The sequence below is a fragment of the Columba livia genome, chromosome 1, assembly GCF_036013475.1.
Source record: "Columba livia isolate bColLiv1 breed racing homer chromosome 1, bColLiv1.pat.W.v2, whole genome shotgun sequence".
Classification (NCBI taxonomy): Eukaryota; Metazoa; Chordata; class Aves; order Columbiformes; family Columbidae; genus Columba; species Columba livia.
The window spans coordinates 144,309,410-144,329,047 of NC_088602.1; the positions used below are offsets into that span (position 1 = coordinate 144,309,410).

General features: G+C 36.8%; 1 long non-coding RNA gene across 5 annotated transcripts in view; it reads right to left on the reverse strand.

Moving 5' to 3' along the window:
• Positions 1 to 2,077: 2,077 nt before the first annotated feature.
• LOC110359264 (uncharacterized) overlaps positions 2,078 to 19,638 on the reverse strand; it is a 41,939-nt gene continuing 24,378 nt past the window's right edge. For 3 of the 5 annotated variants that reach the window (XR_010467030.1, XR_010467028.1, XR_010467029.1), the window contains 3 exons: positions 6,593 to 6,699; positions 2,797 to 3,029; positions 2,078 to 2,355 (listed from right to left, as the gene is read on the reverse strand). This is a non-coding gene — a long non-coding RNA (uncharacterized LOC110359264). The remainder of the gene's footprint in view (positions 2,356 to 2,796; positions 3,030 to 6,592; positions 6,700 to 19,638) is intronic. The other 2 variants (XR_010467031.1, XR_002414319.2) reach the window with 1 other exon arrangement.

The following is a 19,638-nucleotide window of genomic DNA, read 5'->3' on the forward strand; positions in this document are numbered from 1 at the left end:
TACCTGAATGCCACCAAGCTATAAAAAGACAGAACCCACCTGTATTTCTGGAATGATGGGGATGCTCAGAGTGATGATGTCTGTCTTCCAAAGTAACAGTTATGTGTGACTGAGCCCTGCTTTCCTGGAACATGGGCCTGACCATGGGAAGTAGTGAATGAATTCCTTGTTTTCCTTTGCTTGAGTGTGTGGCTTTTGCTTTACTTATTAAACTGTTTTTATCTCAATCCATGAGTTTTCTCACTTTCACTCTTCTGATTCTTTCCCTCATTTCACCAGGAGGTAATGATTGAGTAGCTGTGTGGTGCTTAGTTGCTGGCTGGGGTTAAACCACTGAAGTCCCTAAACAGGACAGCAGGGCAAAGGATCTATCTTTATAGACAGGATCAAGCTTTAATGGCTTGAGGCATGGTAAACAGACCTGTAAAAAGACATTTCTGCAGAACTGGATAAGTAGTTAGTATTGCTGGCAATCAGCTATCACCGGTTTGCAGGGTTGATTATAAGTGATGGTCCTGTGATTTATACTATGTAATTTAATGAATTCAATCAAAACAACTTGTAATTCTGTAACAGGCAGGAAGAAATCATATTTTTGTCAATGAAACCATCTTCTTCTTTCAGGTCAGATAATAAAATATTAAGCCAACATGACCTCCATATACTTTGAATCACCCATGCACACACTCTCTTGATGGCTGCTCCTTGCAGTAGTCTCTACTTTCTCATTTTTCATCTGTATTGCTAGTTTATACCCCTCTTGCAACCACTATGCCACTGTATTTTTTAAAATACTTTGTTTGAGTGGCCACTCTTGCAAATACTGTTAGAATATAGTCATGTCCCTATAAAGGAGAATATGTGGCAGACAGGAAATTCTACATTTACCTCAGTCCTTATTAGGAAATTTATTTATTTTAAGGAGAAGCAAATGCTGAAACACCTCAGAACACAATAGTTAGAAGTACTTTCAGTTGGAGAATTAATTCTACATTGAGTATTGCACAGCTGTTGAGCTAAAAGACTGAAAAGATCAGTCTGTTTCAGTATTGTCCTCCTTCTTAAAAGTCTTCTTTTTTTCCAAAAAAACTATACTCCTCCTCAGTATTTGAAGATACCATAGTTAAAACTGTTCCATCATAGATGTGAGAGTGTGGACAGGCATTATCAAAACGATTTTACAAATGAATAACCTCAAACATGAAGTGTCTAAAATTCACTGCAATAAAAGCTGAGAGAATTACCTGGTTCTCATAATAACCAAGTTAATGTCATACCCATTGAACCGTACTGCTTCTTTGAGACACTAGTGAATCAGAGCTCTTAAGGTGCTTCTGTAATTATACATTCACATGTTTTCATCTGAAATGTTTTGTTTGATAATTATACAAAGGATGATGTGTCTGTTGCAAAATCCATTTGGATGTTTCTGTCAACGTTACATCATTGACATATGGTATTGATGGCATTTAAAGCAACTGTGAAGTTATATGTTTTTCTTTTAAATAATAGAGTGCAGGTTGATATTTTTCCCATTTTAAGACTTAGATACTAAAACGATTTTCTCACCAATAGTAATTATTTTTAAAGGTATACTCTGAGAAACTAACAAGCACTTACTATAGAGAGTTTCAAGCTTAAAGCCATTCATGAACTTTTTTTTGCGAGAACAGGAAAAAAATATTTTACAAATATAAACATAACTTGCAGAAATGCAGAGCAGTTCTGTTTCTGTTTATTATTGCTCTTTGGTACTTTTCCTGTGCAAGTACCTAAAGACTAAGAGTGGTAATAAAACAAAAATGAAGAGAGCAAGGTGAGTAATGGAAGGGACAGAGGGAGAAAGAAGTAGTTGAATTAATAAGGACAAGACTCAAGCTACTGGATTCCCATGATTAATGATTTGATATAATATAGAATGTCAAGTATCAGAGTATTCATACAGGTTAGTTCTTGTCAAGAGGATATTCTTCTTTATTACAAGAGTTCTTATCTCCAGGTTAACTCACAGGAAGAAAGAGGAGGTTGTTTTCCCCATCATATATGCAGGAAAGAGACCCCTAAAACATTAGTAGACTGTGGTTTTTTATCTCTTTATTATCATAATTTAATCAAAATTGATCAAAAGCAGGTAATACATCAGATATTTATAAGATCTCTTGTGGTGAAAAAGACAGTTTAAAAATGTTTGCTTGAAAAATACATGAATAAACTTTCTTAATTGTTCAAAGTGACAGTCGTATTTTATCATAATCTGAGTTTTGCTGGAAGATGGAAGTTGTGCAGAATTCAGACTCTCTGGAGATGGAGCTCTGTAGAAAGTTTGCTTTGCTTTTCTTGGCAGTTGATTGATACCTGCAGAGTTAATCACATTTTAATGCAATTTATAGAGTCGTGCATGTCACAGAAAGCTCAAAAATTTATTAAGAAAACATCTAAAATACAAATTAGATAAATAATGAATTTATTAACTGATATATTGTTCCTTTAAATTATTAAAAAAAAAAAAAACAAAACACAACACAAACCCCACAAAAATGTGTCATAAGACCGTGCTTGTTCCTGGTTTCAGAGACAAACTGACATTTTTTCCTCCTCCACTTCTTTCTTTTTTAATTGAAGCAAGTTACTTGTGAAAGTGTTCTGGTTGATGGAACTCTGCCAGCCTATTTTATTATAGCACATTTTTATTCACAAAGAAAGAATGGGTTATTGTACATGTCATATCTTTATTATACTTGACAAGCTGTAAAGCATGTATCCTAAAAGGAAATAGAAAGTAATATATCAGATTACCTTTCCATTATCCACAACAAGAGCCGAGATGCTGGATGGGGAAACAGTGCTGAGTGGATACTGACATTCCATGGTAATTGGCTATTTTTGCATTTAATTCACAGAAGAAAGAACATTAAATACACAGTTCCACAGGAAAGCTTAGAGACTGATGTAAGTGGTGTCTTCATCAGTGAGGAAAGTTCTTACACCATTGTTGGACTTCCTCACCCAACTTGAACTGGAGACGAACTCTGTAAAAATAAGCAAATCCTTGTTACTCTGACCAAAGCCTTTATCCGTATGTAGTGTGGCTGAACACAAGTTTAACAAATATTGTGGGGGAAAAAAAAAGTTGAAATCCTTTTCCCAAAATATGTGAATGGAAAGATGTTTTGGATTTTAAAAGAATTTCCAATTAGTAATGTGCATGTGTTTATGCGACAGTATAACAAAGACCTCTTTTGATTAAGATCTCTGAATACTACAATAATATTATTATTTTCTATGTATTTTTCGCTTTGATGGTAACTGGCAGATATAATTCAAATACTGCAGGGTAAATGTAATCTCCATACATATTCACCCTGTGCCATGCAAAGAGAAAGCATGCAGGTACCAAGCAAACTCATAAATTAAAAATTATTAGGTGTGTAAATTGTTCAGGACACTGGGGTGTGATATGCTAATTGGGCTCCCTTTGTACTCAGAAGACCTTTTATTTGGTCTCAAAATGTTATTTCTACCTACGGCCAAAAAATATAATGAAAAATTATATATTACAACGTTTAATGCTCGATCAGGAGAAACTGATAAAACTATGAGGCAGAAAAAGTTATTAGATCTGAATTTGGGGAGAATATATGATTTTTTTAAAAGAAAAAATTAACGGCAAAGACAAGCAAGCATGGTATGTAGTTTTAGGATTGACAGACACCCACAAAAAAGAGGAAATAAAGCCTGCAATATTTCATCTGTGCAGTAGAACATTTTATTAGCTGAGTTTTATGACCCTGTTTGCAATAATGAGCAGGAACAGCATAGTGTCCAGATTAGCAGGCATCAGTGCTACCATAAATCGTTTTAAAACATGACAATTCTTCAAAGAAACATTAAACTTGTCAGTGGTCCACCTTTTAAATAACATTTTGTATTACTTTTAGTGCCACAGGAAGAGCTCTTAGAAGCAGGTATTTCTGCATGAAGAATCATATTTAAGATAATACATCCAGAATAGAATTTGGAGAAAAAAAATCTATAGCCCTGTTATGTGAACAAGCCAAACCATAATGATCTCTTTTGTACTAGAAGGAAATAGAAAGGAATTAGACGATTTTGCCATTTGTTTTGTTTGTCTTGGCAACAAGGTACCCTGTCATATCACCAGGAAAAGAGATTCATAAATATGCAAGATTTTAAATAAAAAATGGGAACATACATGTTGTGTATAGATTGAAAGCACTGCAGAAAGTTCCAGGAAACATCTGCATCAATATGTTTATCATTATGTGAACCTGCTGTTGCAGGATGCTGAAAAAAGCAGGAGATTCATTTTGATTATGGTTATTTGTACAGTTCAATTGATTTCATGGTAAATGTTTATTAACAAGCAATAAAATTGGTACAATGAAGTTTCAAAAAGCCAGGATCCACAAACCCAGTGCAAATATCGCACTAACATATGATACATGATGACAGGAGACAGGGCCTAGAACTATAAAAATGCTGAAGGAAATAACATACAGAGTTTCTTCCTGCCCTTTTGGATTTGTGGAAAGGCCATTCAAAGACATTTTGTGTGAACGATCAAAACAGAATTAGTGACTTTATGTTTTTTTCTCCCCGCAGAACACAAAAGGCAAAATTAATAAACATTTAAAATGCCTTTCTTTGTGAAAACTGATTCATTTTGGTAGCTAGGATTATTCCTTAAGAACTTTTAACCTGGAATAAGCTTCAAAAAATCAAAAAGAAAGAGAAATTTGTGCCTTTGAGTTATTCTTTTGGTCAGCCTTCATCTTCTGGCTTTTTCAACGTGCTACAAAGTCTTCAAACACTTGAATGCTGCATCTGTAGCATCTGAGGGACTGGACCTGTCAACCCTGTTCAATCACATAGCTGTCAAATAGACCTCAGGCACTGTTGTTCTTGGCTTTTGGATATTTATTTTCATGTGAAAGGACAAACTTGGCCTCTGTATATGCAAGATTCTGCATGCTATAATTTATAGACACACTTCATAACATTTGCATTTGCAAACCAGATACCAGCATTGAGCAAATAAATGACCTTTAATACCAGTAACTTCGTCATCTACCTGCTGGTTTCCACCACTTTTTTTTTTTTTTAACCTGATGAATGTAACTATATATAGTTATGTTCACATTTTCAAAGGTCTCCTTACTCCTGTTTCTATTTATGGAGTAAGAGAAGATTTGATGGACTACAAGACCTTTTATGTGAGGAACCAAGCTGTGTTCCTGTACAATGTCAACTTCTTTGATCAGCAGAGAAGCAAATGGAAGGCTGATTAGATGGAAATTGCCTATTTTCAGATGGTGAGAACCCATTTTGAAATGGCTTATCTGACTGGCCTACTTTGGCTGATGCTCATGTCCTTCAGTACGATTGTCACTGTATCTGTACCCATGGATTAGGATTTGTTTCTCCACGTACTATGTTTGCTGCTACTTTAATCCACTGGGCATATATGAGTATACCCTACAACAAGTCCTCAGCAGATGTCAATTGACTGTAGCCAACTGAGTTGCAATGTGCTGAACCTGCTGATCCTTTACCTTTATTACCCACTTAGCAGCATAGACTCCAAAAAGCCTGACAGCCACAAATCTGGAAGCTGAGCAAAGTACACAGATCTTGTTCTAATGCCTCTGAAAAGGAAGACCTTTCAGTATTGACACTGTAATGTAAGATAATTTTATACCAGCTTTGTGCTGACACAATGAGTACCTGTAGTGCTTGACAGGAGAAAATTTCTTTGGACCTGGCAAGTGTCTCATCTCTCCCTTTATTCTACTTGGGGATGGAAGCTGTGAATGTTTTTCCAATTTCATAGAGTGTACTGAACCTTCTATAACAAAAATATTTAGATCACTAATAACCTGAGAGTTTGGGATGCCTCCCCTCAGCAATAGTTATAATTAACCTTCACCTGCAAGTAAGCATCACTCATTTGTGGCAATATTTTGGAAAATGTGCATGGTAACCACAGTGCTAATGTATTGCAATTGTCCTTATTAATTTGTTGATTTTGAAAATCTTTGTTACCTAAATCTCTGATGTTTTCTGCTGGCACATCTTGGTTCAGGTGTTTGAAGTGTTACTGGCTGAAGAAGTTTATGTTCTGCCAAAGCTGCATGGGATGGTTGCCTGGTAACCATACTTGTGGCATAAAAATTATTGCATCAGGCATATGCTTGTTCCCATTTTTAGGGGACAGCGAAGAGTTATAGAGGAGATATATTTTATTTAAGGAGCTTCGAAAATCTAGAAGAACTGTTACCTGAGAGAAGAAGCTGAAAACGAAATGCTGTGAAACCAATATATCATTGGAGACTGCCTTCAGTAAACCAGTGCAGATTAAATTAACTTCCATTTTAACAGTCCAGATAGCTGCTAAGGGAAAATTACCTGTGTCCAGCTGCTTACTGGGAGTCTCAGCCTAGCAAGGCAGCCAAGTGCTTTGAAGAACAGTTAGGTATAAAGTCTTCTGTGCTTTGGCCTTTGGGGGCCTTCCAATGTGTTTACACATCAACCAGCTAGACCATATGTTGTTATCTGCAGCTGAAAAACTCACCGGGCACTACACCAGTCTTGAGGTAAGACACAACACCACACAGCAGTCTGAGAACTTGGTGACAGGTTCTGCACAACTCCCATTGCTCCCATGACACATGCAGATCTCTGTGGCAAGACAAAATTACTGCCTCTTATTGACAGTGAATCCACAAACTTGGCCCAAATCCTCTTAGTGACCCAAATCCACAAACTGACAAAAACAGTATCAGTTGACCAGACAAGACCTTTATTAAGTCTCTGTCAGGGCTGGATGGGACCTCTGTTATTGCATCCTCATGTTCTAAGCTGTTCCACCATTTTATTAGTACATTTATTCCTGTGTCTATCCGCTTGTTGGGGGAGGGAAATGAGGAGGAATTTACATTCTTTAGTAACTAATAAAGGCTAAACAACGAATAAGTGACAGAAATGCTCAGATTGAAGGTGTATTTTTCCTGCCCACTTAATGGCATCATAGGCTATTACCATGGGTGTCAAGCTGCAATCTGGAAAACAGTGAGCATCTGTGAAAGGTTTGCCGGCCCTTGTTAAAGAAAGACCCCTACAGCATTCCAAGCTCCACTTTGAGGACAGGCAGGGGTCTGCTGGTTCCAAAGGGTTAAAGATTGAGCTTGGAAAAAAATGTACAAAACCACAGAATAGCTGAGGTGGGAAGGGACCTCTGGTAATTTTCTAGTCCAACCCCACCACTCAGGGCAGGGTCAGCTAGAGCATATTGCCCAGTACTTTGTCTAGTCATCTCAGAGGAACTCTGGTCCACAGCTTTAACTCTTTTCAAGTATCTCTGGAGCCCTTAAAGGCTTGTTCTGACTGACACCTTAAAGCTAGATGTGGTAAGGTCAAAAGGAAGATATAAGGTCTTCTAGATAAATTTCCTGTTTATCAGTCAGAGATGTTTGCCTGTTAATTGTGGCATCAAGTCAAATAACCTGTGGTTGATTATGGCAAAAATCTCAGGCTGACATTTTAATCTTGACTTTAAAACTCCAAGTGACAGAGAAACCAGAATATCCCCTGGACAAATTATTCTACTTATTGATTAATTACTCTTTTTATTAAAAAAAAAAAAAAAAAAAAAGAAAAAAAAAAGTGCAGTATCTGAATTTTTCCATGGATGGATCTTGATATGCATATCAGCTAGATTAAAAATAATTCTGTTGTCAGGATTTTTACCTCAGATAGATATTTATGGACCATTATATTCACATTTTATATGCTCTTGCATAAGATATATCTACTAGCAGTCATGGCATAGTATTCTATTGAATTTTAATAATTATTGAATCACTATTTTGCTGTGCTACTACTTAAGTAGATGTGATATGATCCATCACAGCATATTCTATAAAGAACTGAAAGAAAAGTAAGCAGTGCTGGTTAGCTACCGTGAAGTAGTGAAAAAAAAGAAAAAAAAATCTAGCTCTTGCAGTGAAGTTTATCCTCAAATCTCCTGTGGCCAGAGTTCACAATATCTACATTTCATTGTCATTAAATGGAATCTTAACCTTGGGCATAAAATGATTTCAAATAAACAGCTGCTAAACACTAAAGAGGCAGAAAGTTGTACAATACTTGTGTGCTCAACTCTTGCAAAGTTGTTTTATTTTTTTTATTGCTAACCCAGTTGAATCTAGCCTTACTCATATTTTACAATTTCATAACCTGAAGGGTAATAATAACCCATTCAAGAAGGGCCCAGAATCTGTCATACTCTAGCACCTGTCACTCCCCTCTTTCCTGACTCCCTCCCAATGCCAAAATACTTCAATCACATCAACAGAAACCTGAAAAAGAGCGAGCCTAGAAGTATGTTAAAGTTACAACAGAAGACTTCCTCACATGATCTGCTCTTTCCTTCTGAATTAGCTAACCGTAGTTCTATCAGTTCCGACTGCAGATCTATGGCACCAGCATTTTGTTTGCTTTTAGAGAGCTGGAGGCTTTACACATCAACAATAGTAATTCATTCCTTCTGGAAACAACACCAGGTGTAGAACATTGGCTAGCTGCATTCTTCAGAAATTTGTAACATCTGAATAATGTTGAAATTATGACAATCACTCAAATTGCTTTCTTATTTGCATGCAAGACCTACACCCTTCTAGCTAAGAACAGATGCGGAAGGTCTTCATGGAGTTTGTCCCTAAACATCCACAAGCAAATAAAGATCACACATTAAGCCAAAACTGGGAAACTCAATATCAGACAGTGAATATATCTGGCAGTGATCATTCTGTCAATCCTCCCTCCATGCTTGAATACTAAGTGGTAATAGCTACGCTGCATGTCTCTGGAACACACTTCCACAGCCAGTTCTTGTGAGAGAAAATTCTCCAGCACCTCCCACTACTTGTTGCTGGAGGCAGGTGACGGGGCTGGATGGGATGCTCAGAGACATGAAAGTACATCCACCTTCTTAGAAAGGCCGCTTAAAAATAGTTTTCTGAATAAATATGTCTAGTAGCATTCCAAAACTCACTGAAGGCTCTGAAATTTCACGTTAGTCTCAGTGTTTATAATTTTTAAGAAAATTTACCTTCCTCTGGGCCAGTCTCCAATGAGCACTACCTGATGAGCTGCACTGGTAGGATGCTTGCAGCCATAGCCTGCCTGCCTCTCCTCTAGCTGCATCAGCCACATGTAGCATCACAGGCAGGCAAACACTTACCTTTGAGAAATCAACACCAGCTAATTAGTATTTACTTTTTCAATTACAGGTGAGTAGGAGTGAATTACTCTTCTCTTTGCAAATCCTTAGATTATAATTAAAATATCAGCACCATTTTTAAGAGCTTCTGTCTCCAGTCACTGTACCAAGCCTAGTAGATAACCACTATCATTTCTCAGGTGATCACATGTTCCCCTCACAGCTGTGCTCTCTGTGGTATGTGGTGGAGGTGGTTTAAACAAAAAACACAGGAGAGGAACTCTGTAACCAGCCTGGAATAATACGCAGTTGGCTGGAACACCCGAGGCACTTGACACTGCCTGGGCTGCAAAAGCAGATATAAACACTAACATAACTAAGGTCTTCTTTGAGGCAGAATAGAGGGACACACTGGGAAAAGGTCTATAAAAGACAGCCTTCTAAGAGACCCACTTGCAGATGTTTGTTCAAGCCAGAGATGGATATTTCATGAATCACAGAATCGAAGAATCACAGAATGTTAGGAATTGGAAGGGACCTCGAAAGGTCATCTGGTCCAATCCCCCTGCCGGAGCAGGAACACTTAGATGAGGCTACACAGGAATGTGTCCAGGTGGGTTTTGAATGTCTCCAGAGAAGGAGACTACAAAACCTCCCTGGGCAGCCTGTTCCAGTGTTCTGTCACTCTTACTGTGAACTGTTTATTCTCTCCCTGTTTTTTTCACACACACACATGTGGACTCAACTTTTGCCTGGCCTCAAACCCATTTCCAGTTACTCGTATTTGGACTCATCCTTAATGAACTTTCTCCTTCTTCACTGACCATGGTGCTTACTAACATGGTGGTATGATACCTGAAGAGGGAGACTTGATCCCTCATCAGAAGATTCATTAAAGAAGACAAGAGTTGCCCGTTTCAAAGGAAAAAGTACAACTGTGCTTCTCCTTGCCACCGCCCCTCTACTTTTCCTTCCAATCTTCCTGATTACCCACAGATAATCTTTAGGCATGTGCTTCCCTGACACTGGGGAACTGTCACTCATAAGATGTGCCTCTGCTTTATATATACAATTATACCCTATATTGTTGACTAGTAGCAGAAATGTGTGCAAATAGACAGAGGTGAATGTCCATGTTTCAGTCTTCTTCAGCAGGAAAAGCAGAGGATTTCCTCAGAGTAGTTGGGAGAAAAGAAGCAGCAAACTAATAGGAGAAGTAATTTACTAGTAATAAGGAGAAGGATCCAGAAATGCTCAATCTCCATGTGGGCATAGAAAACAAAATATGAAAATGCTGCAATTTCCTCATTCTCAAGAGAAAATTCATCAAGTTATTATTTTTTTGCTTTATATAAATACAAAAATCCTGCCTTTGCTTTATTTTAGCAGAACATAAACAACAGAAACTATGTCATGACTCGTCTGGAATCATCCTCAAAATGAACTGTCTAGAGAAAAGTACTGTGTGCTGTACTAAAATCTGTGTTTTTTTCTACTTCAGAATATTGCAGCAAATATCCATGCAAAAGATCTAAAGCCAGCTCCCACTCCATAATGCTGTCCTTGTTCATGGAGAGTTTTATTTCAGAATTTCCAACCTCTATCAGAACTACAGCATCAGAAACTTTATATTATATGTAATAATTTGTTAGCACCATAAGTTTACGTCTTTGTTGATGTCACATCAGTAATACATTAGGAGAAACTTCTAAAGGACTGATGTTGATGCTGAGAGTTGTCAATTTTTTATTTCTTCTTGACAGCTGAATGTGTAATTCACATAAGTTAAGATTCTTGATTTCTGAGTCCTCCTAAAAAAACCCTGACATTAGAAAGTTGTTTCCTGTTTAGATGTTTACTTTTACTCAGAAAAATAGGTAGGTGGATGTGTTTGTATATAAAGGTTATTTAAATGCATGTATATATATATATAAAATATGCATATATTTTTCCATCTGTATAAATAAACATTTTAATCAACATTTTGGTTGTAACGTTTTGGTTATATATTATCTATCACTGTTTGTGCTTCTTCAGTGTTTTGTCTTACAATATTTATAAAACTTGACTATCCAACCTTGCTTCAATGGTTTAACAGAGCTAATGCTGTTGTTGGCACTACTGACAACCAAAAGCAGATGGGTCCTTGCTGTTTACTGAGACAGCGGCACAAGACTATCACAGATCAAGGTTATTACAGAGTCATACCAGCACAAGCAATGCTTTTTGTATCTGTAGCTGCCTGAGCCGGCTGGTGAGATGGAGTTTCTGGCTTCAAATCTTCTTGGTGTGTCCTATATGAAAACAAGCTGCCCACAAAAGCACACTTGGCTCATATAATTACTTTCCCTTTCCATCAGAAACAGTAGAAAAACATCTAACTATTAACTAAGACTGTGTTTTTCCTTGTTTTGGTTTTAGACGGATAAACAAGCAAAGATGACAAACTGCATTGTCAACAGGAGGAATTTTCCATCCAGCAAACCAGTACAGGAAAATCCAGCAAAGTTCTCCCTAAAGAATTCTTGCTCTAGACAGCTGAGAGCTCAATGAAGTAAAGTGAAAACTGGCTGGTGTTATCACAGGTTGTTTACAGGATAATAAAGATGAGATTCCCTTTTCGTCCTTTCATCCTTCCATTTCTGTTACTTCTTTTTAAGGCCAGGCTGACAGGCAAATGAGTTCTTAACCTTACTCTCTCCTTTTTGTCCTCCACCCCCTTATATATAAATATATATATATATGTATTTGTTTACGTTATTTCCAGGTTAAAAACAGGAGAAGTGAGCAACCCCAGTGGCTGCTATGCTAGGTACTGTGCAGAGACTTGAAAGAGACAGACCCTAACTCAGGCTATCCATGAAAGATGGATAAAAGAGTAGGTAGAAAAGAAATAGTTTCCTCCTCCAAGCTGTGTGTGTGCATGTGTTTGTCCTGAGGTGTAGACAGCTCTGAAACTGTAATGGTTTTCCTAAGCCTATGCAGCAAATGTATTGCAGAACCATAGACTAATGCAAGATCCAGTGTCCCACTCTTAGACTTGAATCATGAACCAATCCTTCGCTTCTTAGTCTATTTCTTTTGAAAAAGATCTTCAGTGATCACAACATAGGCACAGCCACCCAGGCACATTTCTTCTCCTCATGACAGATAAATGTTGTGAAAATATATACATATGGAATTTAAGTTTGCTTTTGCTCAAAGACTAATATGATAAGGGATTGGATTAGGCTGCTTTCCTTCAAAAGAGCTTCAGGCTAAACCCCAGGACTGAGGTACCCCAGAGACATTGTGAGACAGCAAGGAAGAACAAATTCTGGAAAGCAAGCTATTAAAGCCACAAGATTGTTCTGGTTTTCTGTTGGCCTTTATCTGCATTTATTAGTGTTTTTTTAGAGATTAACTACAAGGATCAAATTGTCCAGCAGACTCAGATTCCTTTGGGGCTTTGCAACTTACATATGAAGGTAAATCACCACTCTCCCAACCTAAAACAATTTCCGTGCAAAACGAGATAACTTTTCCTACATCTGATTGCTTTGCCCCGTTTCTTGTTTTGTGAGGTCTTCTTGTTTGTTTTTCTTTTCCATCCAAACCTGTTTATTTCACTGACATTCTTAAGGATGTAAGGCTTGCCCTTAGGATAGTTTTGAGGTCTGTCTAACCCAAATAGTCTGTCTTTTCAACAGCAGATGCCTCATTAAAAGGGACAAGAAACCCACTAATCTATTCTTCCTTATTTATGTTAGAATTTGGTTAAATCCTCTAACATAAAATTTGTATCCTTGTTAAAAATTTCTTTCCCTCTGTAGCTTCCAAGAGTTCTGAATACTGGTTTAACTTTTTATTCCTGGTTAAAAAAAAAAAACAAAAACGTACACCAGAAGTAAGAATTTCCTGTCAGTTTTAATCCTCTCTCGCTGTTTCCATTTTTCATATATGTAGCTTTTGTATATATATATATATTTATATATATAAAACAGCTTTTCTTTCTCTAATAAAGGGAGATGAAACTAATGATAATATAAACATTTTCACCTAGAGAAAAACGAAGTAAGGTAGGAGCAGGATTTCTCTAGGTGAATATCCTGAATTCATAAAATTGCTCTTTAGCTTTCTAAACAATAAATTGCCAAAGTGCAATTTTAAAGAAGCTCTACAGGAAGAAATTGGCATAATTACTCCTTCTTAAACAAATAGCACAGGCACTTCAGCCTTTATTTAGTTATGGAGGCTTTAAGCAATGTACTTTTCTACATTCGTTAAACAGAACCTGAAGATCATGCATTTCCTGCCCAGAAGCAATCAGAATCATAACAACTAAACTGTATCTTTGAAAGCTAATCATCCAGATACCCATGAATTAAACAAAAATTCAGTAGTCACAGATTTCCTTTGTCCTTCATTAAGATGCAAGTGAGATACAATTTGTTTTTAAGTAATTGCATTCACTTGAAGTGATTTTTAAAGATTTTTTTCTAAAGTAAGAAGTCCATTCATAAACTTCATCAAAATTGATAGACATAAATTCCCTGGTGACACAGATCTTGGTCAACAACTGAAGTTTTATATTCATTTAGAAAATCGGTTTCTACCTAAAATCATGGAGCAGCCTAGATGAAATAAACTGAATCAGCAAACAAAACTTGCTATTACTGAATGAATTATTGATTATTACTCTTCCTTTAAGAGGTGTTTATTTATTCTTTTCATATTAGTTATATGTGTATGAATTAAAGACAATGCACACCCTTCTGTTTGCATAAGAAGTGCATCATAACAGGTCCGGTACATAACAGCTTCCCTAGAGCATCTGTGTGTACTCCAGACATTTACCATTCCCTAGGCCACCACACAGCATTCCTTCTTTGCCTGTAACCCAATTTGGGTGCAAATTCAATGAATTTAACCTCATCTCTAAAATCCTGAATGAATCAGTGGTAAATCAATGAGGGATTATGTCTCATCTCTCCACTTGCATGAGCATAGAGAATATGCCTGATAACTTCTGTGTGTTATTTATAAGGATTGAGGTAACAAAGCTTTCATCAAACAGTTATGTAATGGGAGAATAACACATGAGGACTCCCACATAACACACACCCTTAAGAGACCTGGCTTAAAACAGCATTTTCCCATGTGATTATACCAAGGACTCATTGCAGGGGAATCAATTGTTAGTCTTTCTTTCCCACTCTCATTTCTCTCTCTTGAGAACATACAGTGTTGAAATGGTATTATTTCCCTTAGAAATGTAAGATCCCACAAATGGGTGGGCATGCCTCCACCAACACATGTAAGAGGCCAAGGATCTCAATAAATAAGTTGTTAATACCAGTTCCACTCTATAGTTACTCTAGGTAGGAATGTCATAGCAGTTTCTGGGAAAAAAAAAAAAAAAAAGAAAAATAAATCAATTATGGGTTAAAAGGAAGTGTACTTGAAGTTATTAGAAATGATGATGAACATCTGCCAGTCACAAAAATGGATTTATGATGCTTCACTTCTGTCTTTAAAATGCAATTTACAACACCATTCTGCATACCAGAAATTAGTAATTTGTATGTATCTTTAGCTTGTCTAACCTTTTGATCCAAGAGGCCATTAATTAAAGCAATTATTTCCATTACCATTTCAAATGGTTTTGTACATGAAAAAGGACAGCTGAATAATTTTTTTTTAATACAGCCAGTATTCAAAATAATTTATGACTTTATGGCTTTATGAGATAAATACACTGATATTAATCTCTACCCAGAAATTAATTGTACATCAATACAGTCTGTAAGATCTTCAGTACAGCTTTCTGATCTGGGAACACTTTGAATGATTCTAGCCTCATGTCCTTCTCTACTGATTCATATGTACTTTGCAGGTTTTTAGAAAGTTCTAGTTTCAGTTCTTTCTTGGGAAAACTTTGCTCTTAAGGATACACGACAAATATAGGAGTAGATCTGTTCTTTATCTAAATCAGCAAAGCTCCAATAGTTCAATAGGCAGTATGTTGATTTATCAGAGCTGGGCACATCCTGTAGTCCCTGAATTTGTCTTCTTTGTATGATCTAAAGACAAATCAGAGTTAATGCGCAGTAGATATGTCTGAAAGCTAAATTTGTCCCTTTATCCTGACATACATCACCACTTACTACACCCTGTGCACCTTAGCATTGTTTCCAGATTCCATTAAGTCCAGCAAAATGTGTAGTTAATGATTGATTCCATTTGTTTTCTGGGACTGTATCTGTAGGGCTGCTGTCAAATGAGTGTTGCTGAATTACACTTTTACTTATTCATTTACTTGTTTCAATCTCAGTGGTTTAATGAGCCTGCATCACCTCCAGAAAACTGATGACAGGACAGTAGAAAAAATATCTGCTTTGAGGGACACAGCTTGTAGTATTTGGTAACCCTGCCCTTGCAATGTATGCATGCTCATGGAAAGAGCCAAACATCTGAGCATAAAATTATGGCAACTTTAGGAATATTTTTTTTTTAACTGAACTATATTTTTACCTTTTTTTAAAAAAAGCACAACGGTATTTAAACTAGTTTAGAAATGAAGAGTGGCTGCTTTCCCTACCCATACACAGCCTGCACTTAGTAAGAGTACATTCCAGTTCTCCATAGATGTTAGGAAAATAATATGTGCCTTAATATAACATGTGAGACTAGAAAAAGTAATGTATATTCTGCTCTCTCACAGATTCAGTTTTCCAGAGAGGCTAAGCCAGCATTTCCAGTGAATGTACTCAATGCCCAAGGCCAGATCTTCAACAGCTATAAAGGGATGTTCCTTTGCCTCAGTTTCTCATATATCTCTCTAAAATCTTCTGAAAACTTGCCTACCCACAATTATGTAGCTGGAATTTTTCTTTCACAGGATGTCTGAAGTGTAACTATAAGCAGAGGTCATTCATGCCTTTCGTAAAACATGTCGTCCTCAACAGCATTCGTAGGAAAGGTCTTAAGAAGAGTTTTAGTATACTCCTTAAGTGATGGCTTAATTTATTTAACATGCCCACTGTGAAATTACATATTAACTCTGATTATTTCTATAAAAGTACATGTTTTAAGGGATTTAAATATTGGCTAATTTTATATTGAAGCTGAGAGTAACACATTTTTTCTATTGTAAAAACAATGAGTTGACAAAGCACAATCTAAATAACAGTATTATAGAATTCATACAATCTTATATTTGATAAAACCCTAACATATATATTTACAGTATTATTCATACATGACAGTTTGACATGTTCACAACTGAAGGACGAGCTAGTGAAAAGTTTAAATTTGAAAACACAAATGATAACTAAGATGTATCTGCAGCCCACATTCTGATCACAGTGTTCTTCTCCTTTTCTCAAAGAACTGTCTCTGCATATCAGCCACAAAACAAATGGTAGCTGAATATTTTGTTCCATTTAAGAAAAGGCAATAAACACACACAGAGTCACTGTGAGAATATATAGGTTGATGCAATGTCCCAACCCACTGATGAAGCTATGGAAGTAACAGGCAACTTAGCCTGCTAAGAACCTCTGAGGCACCCACAGCCCCAGGAAGGAGCTGCAGCTAGTGAGCATAAAAGGGACGTGCCTCAGCAAATGCAAAGTATTTTCAAAGTGTGTTGGGGACTTAAGTGCTCAAGAGATTCCCTCATCTTTTCTCTGAAGTGGAATGGAGTACCATTCCCATTTATCCCTCTGTATCTTTGTAGTGGCTTTTAGGCATAGCATTAGGGCAACCACTATAAAAGATACGAAATAATGAAGAACTGGAGGTGGTAGCAGTTGCCCTATAAGGGACCTTATCCTACACTCATGACCTTGAGCTCTCCAGTTCATGACAATTAGTTGTATATGAAATGCTGAGTTCTTATTTTATGGGAGGAAAATTCTCTAATGGAGAAATGAGAGAAAGCACCATTAGTTCAAACTCATAATTTCCATTCCTCTGCATGAAAATTACCTGTCAAGGGAATAATAAGGCCCGTCATTGTGCCTGTAGAAGTATACTGTTGCCAGGAATTTAAGGAGGAAAGCTGAACAAGCTGACCTCATTTAAACTTCTGTCTGCCTAAATTCTGAAAAGCACTTTCATCTATAAAATGACATTCGGTGGATAAAAGGGGAAAAGACTGGAGGAAAGAGGTTTTCCTGTCTTTTCCTCTAAAATGCCAATTATTGCTCAGATCGCACATTATTTTCAAACCTGGCTACTCATAACTTTGAATATCCAAATGTTCACCGCATGGCTGCAAAGACTTGCTTTGTAATGGACTACATAAAGGAGTCTAGTCAAAACCCAGGCTTAATTTAGATTCTACCACTGACTTGATTTAAGACTTTCCTCCACTAGTCCTAGAAAAACTGTACATAAGCAAATCTGGAAATAATGTATGAGGACTGAACAGAGAAAAGAAATCAAAGGTCCAGCTCGACAGTATTCAGAGCAGTCCCCCTCCAGAAGAGTATCACTCTTGGGTTATGCCAAGCAAACCTGGCACCAAATTCCTGAATTTTGTGCTTTGACCTTTTTGTTTAGAAATTCAATGTGATGTTTCTGTGCTTGTCATGGAGAAACCAGGAGTGAAAAGGAAAATGCTGACAGCTCTGACTTCATTCATAACTCTTGTGTTGTCTGTAAAGTCAGGCTATTCACCATGTTAGTGCAGGTGTGTATGCAGACTTCCATATTGATAACAGAAGGCGAGAAACCTGTGATCTCCTAAGAGACAGGAGTTAAACCTCTTAGATTTACATGACCTTTATACAACAGTGTGCACTGAATCAAATCAACTGAGCCTTATCTTATTCATGGCCTTAATTATTCAATGGGGAGTCTACACAGGAGAAAACAAATACACTTTCTTATTAATAACCAGTCATACTGAGATAGTGGGACTGCCACTCATACCTCATCAGGACATGCTTTAAGTTTTCAGAATTTCATTGACCACTATATGATTATCATTTCTATGGAGTTACTTAATGGAATAGTCCTTGCTGTGATCAAGCGTATTTATTATTAATTATGTGAATGTTTCTTTTGTTCACTCTTTTGTTCAAGTGGCTCTAAATCCCGATAATAGAAAACACAGTTGGTCAAATTCTGGTCTCAGTGAGACTATCATAACCCAACATATTTAACGACATGGAAGCTAAAGAAGCATTCCAACTTTATGAAGGCACAGAATAAAAATCTGGCCAACTATATCAAAGGTAACCAAGCATAATATTCATTGCTACATCCTCCTGAAAACACAGCAAAGCATAAGGATCAGTGGACTTTCTTGGGGATAAGATGAATCAGTGGGTAATTGATCCAGAAACAAAACAAAATGAAACCAACCTTTACCAACAAACATTTAAAAAGTGCTGAACTACCCAGAACATAAAGAATATTGCACACAGACAACATCTTCACTTCAAATGAAAAACCTATGAAATCAAAGCCCCATGTGAATAAAAAGCAGCTAAAAAGTAAACAAATCCCAGTCCTGCCAGAATAAGGCAAGATATTGAACAGATTTAGGGAAGCAGGTAGACTCCGGAGGTTAGGCGAAACATTAGTAAAATTAAACATAATTTTGAAAAGATTAATTTCTAAACTTCAAAATTTTTTAGTGCATACTTCTTAAAATAAAAAGAAACTGCTGCTTCTGAACAACTGTAAGCAGTTAGTTTTTTTTCTTCCAAGACAAAAATTGTATATAAAAAAAAGGTTCTGAAGCTGAAAAGCGTGGCTGTTCTTCTTCCCCCCACCCATTTCCTCCACCATCAAAATAAACTAAATACAGACATTTGTTTTCTTTGAAACTATTCAGATAATGGTTGGGTTTGTAATCTTTTCTAGCACATACTTCCACCCAAATTTTAACCCACTGTGTTTGTGTGTTATCTGAACTTTGGGACATCATCTGTGTGCTGCTGTATGTAAAAAGCAATAGCAGATTGATGTGGACTCTTCTGATAACTACGGCACTTAAAAGATAAAATACTATTCAGCTGCCTATGGTTCTCAGGAAAAATCACACCAGAGCTAATGCCACTCATAGATGCCTTCCTTTCTTCAGCTTGGAACTGTCAGGTGAGGAGTTTTATGTACAGACATATAAAACAAAGTCTGTGAAATGCTGATCTTCCTGTATTGGTTAGACTGGTAACCCATTTTCCAAGATCATATTCTTGACCTTCTCTGTCACTTAGCATAGACTAAAAGACAGTAATAAAGTCACAGTTCTACCAGTGAATTTCTTTGAATTCCTGGCACTGTAGATGTGCAGACAGAAGCTTCTTACTAGCTCTCAAAGCCAATCAAGACTCCCTGAAGTAGAGCCCTTTCTTGCTAGTGGGCTGTACATCAGAGGGTAATATGGTCAACGTGTCTTCCTA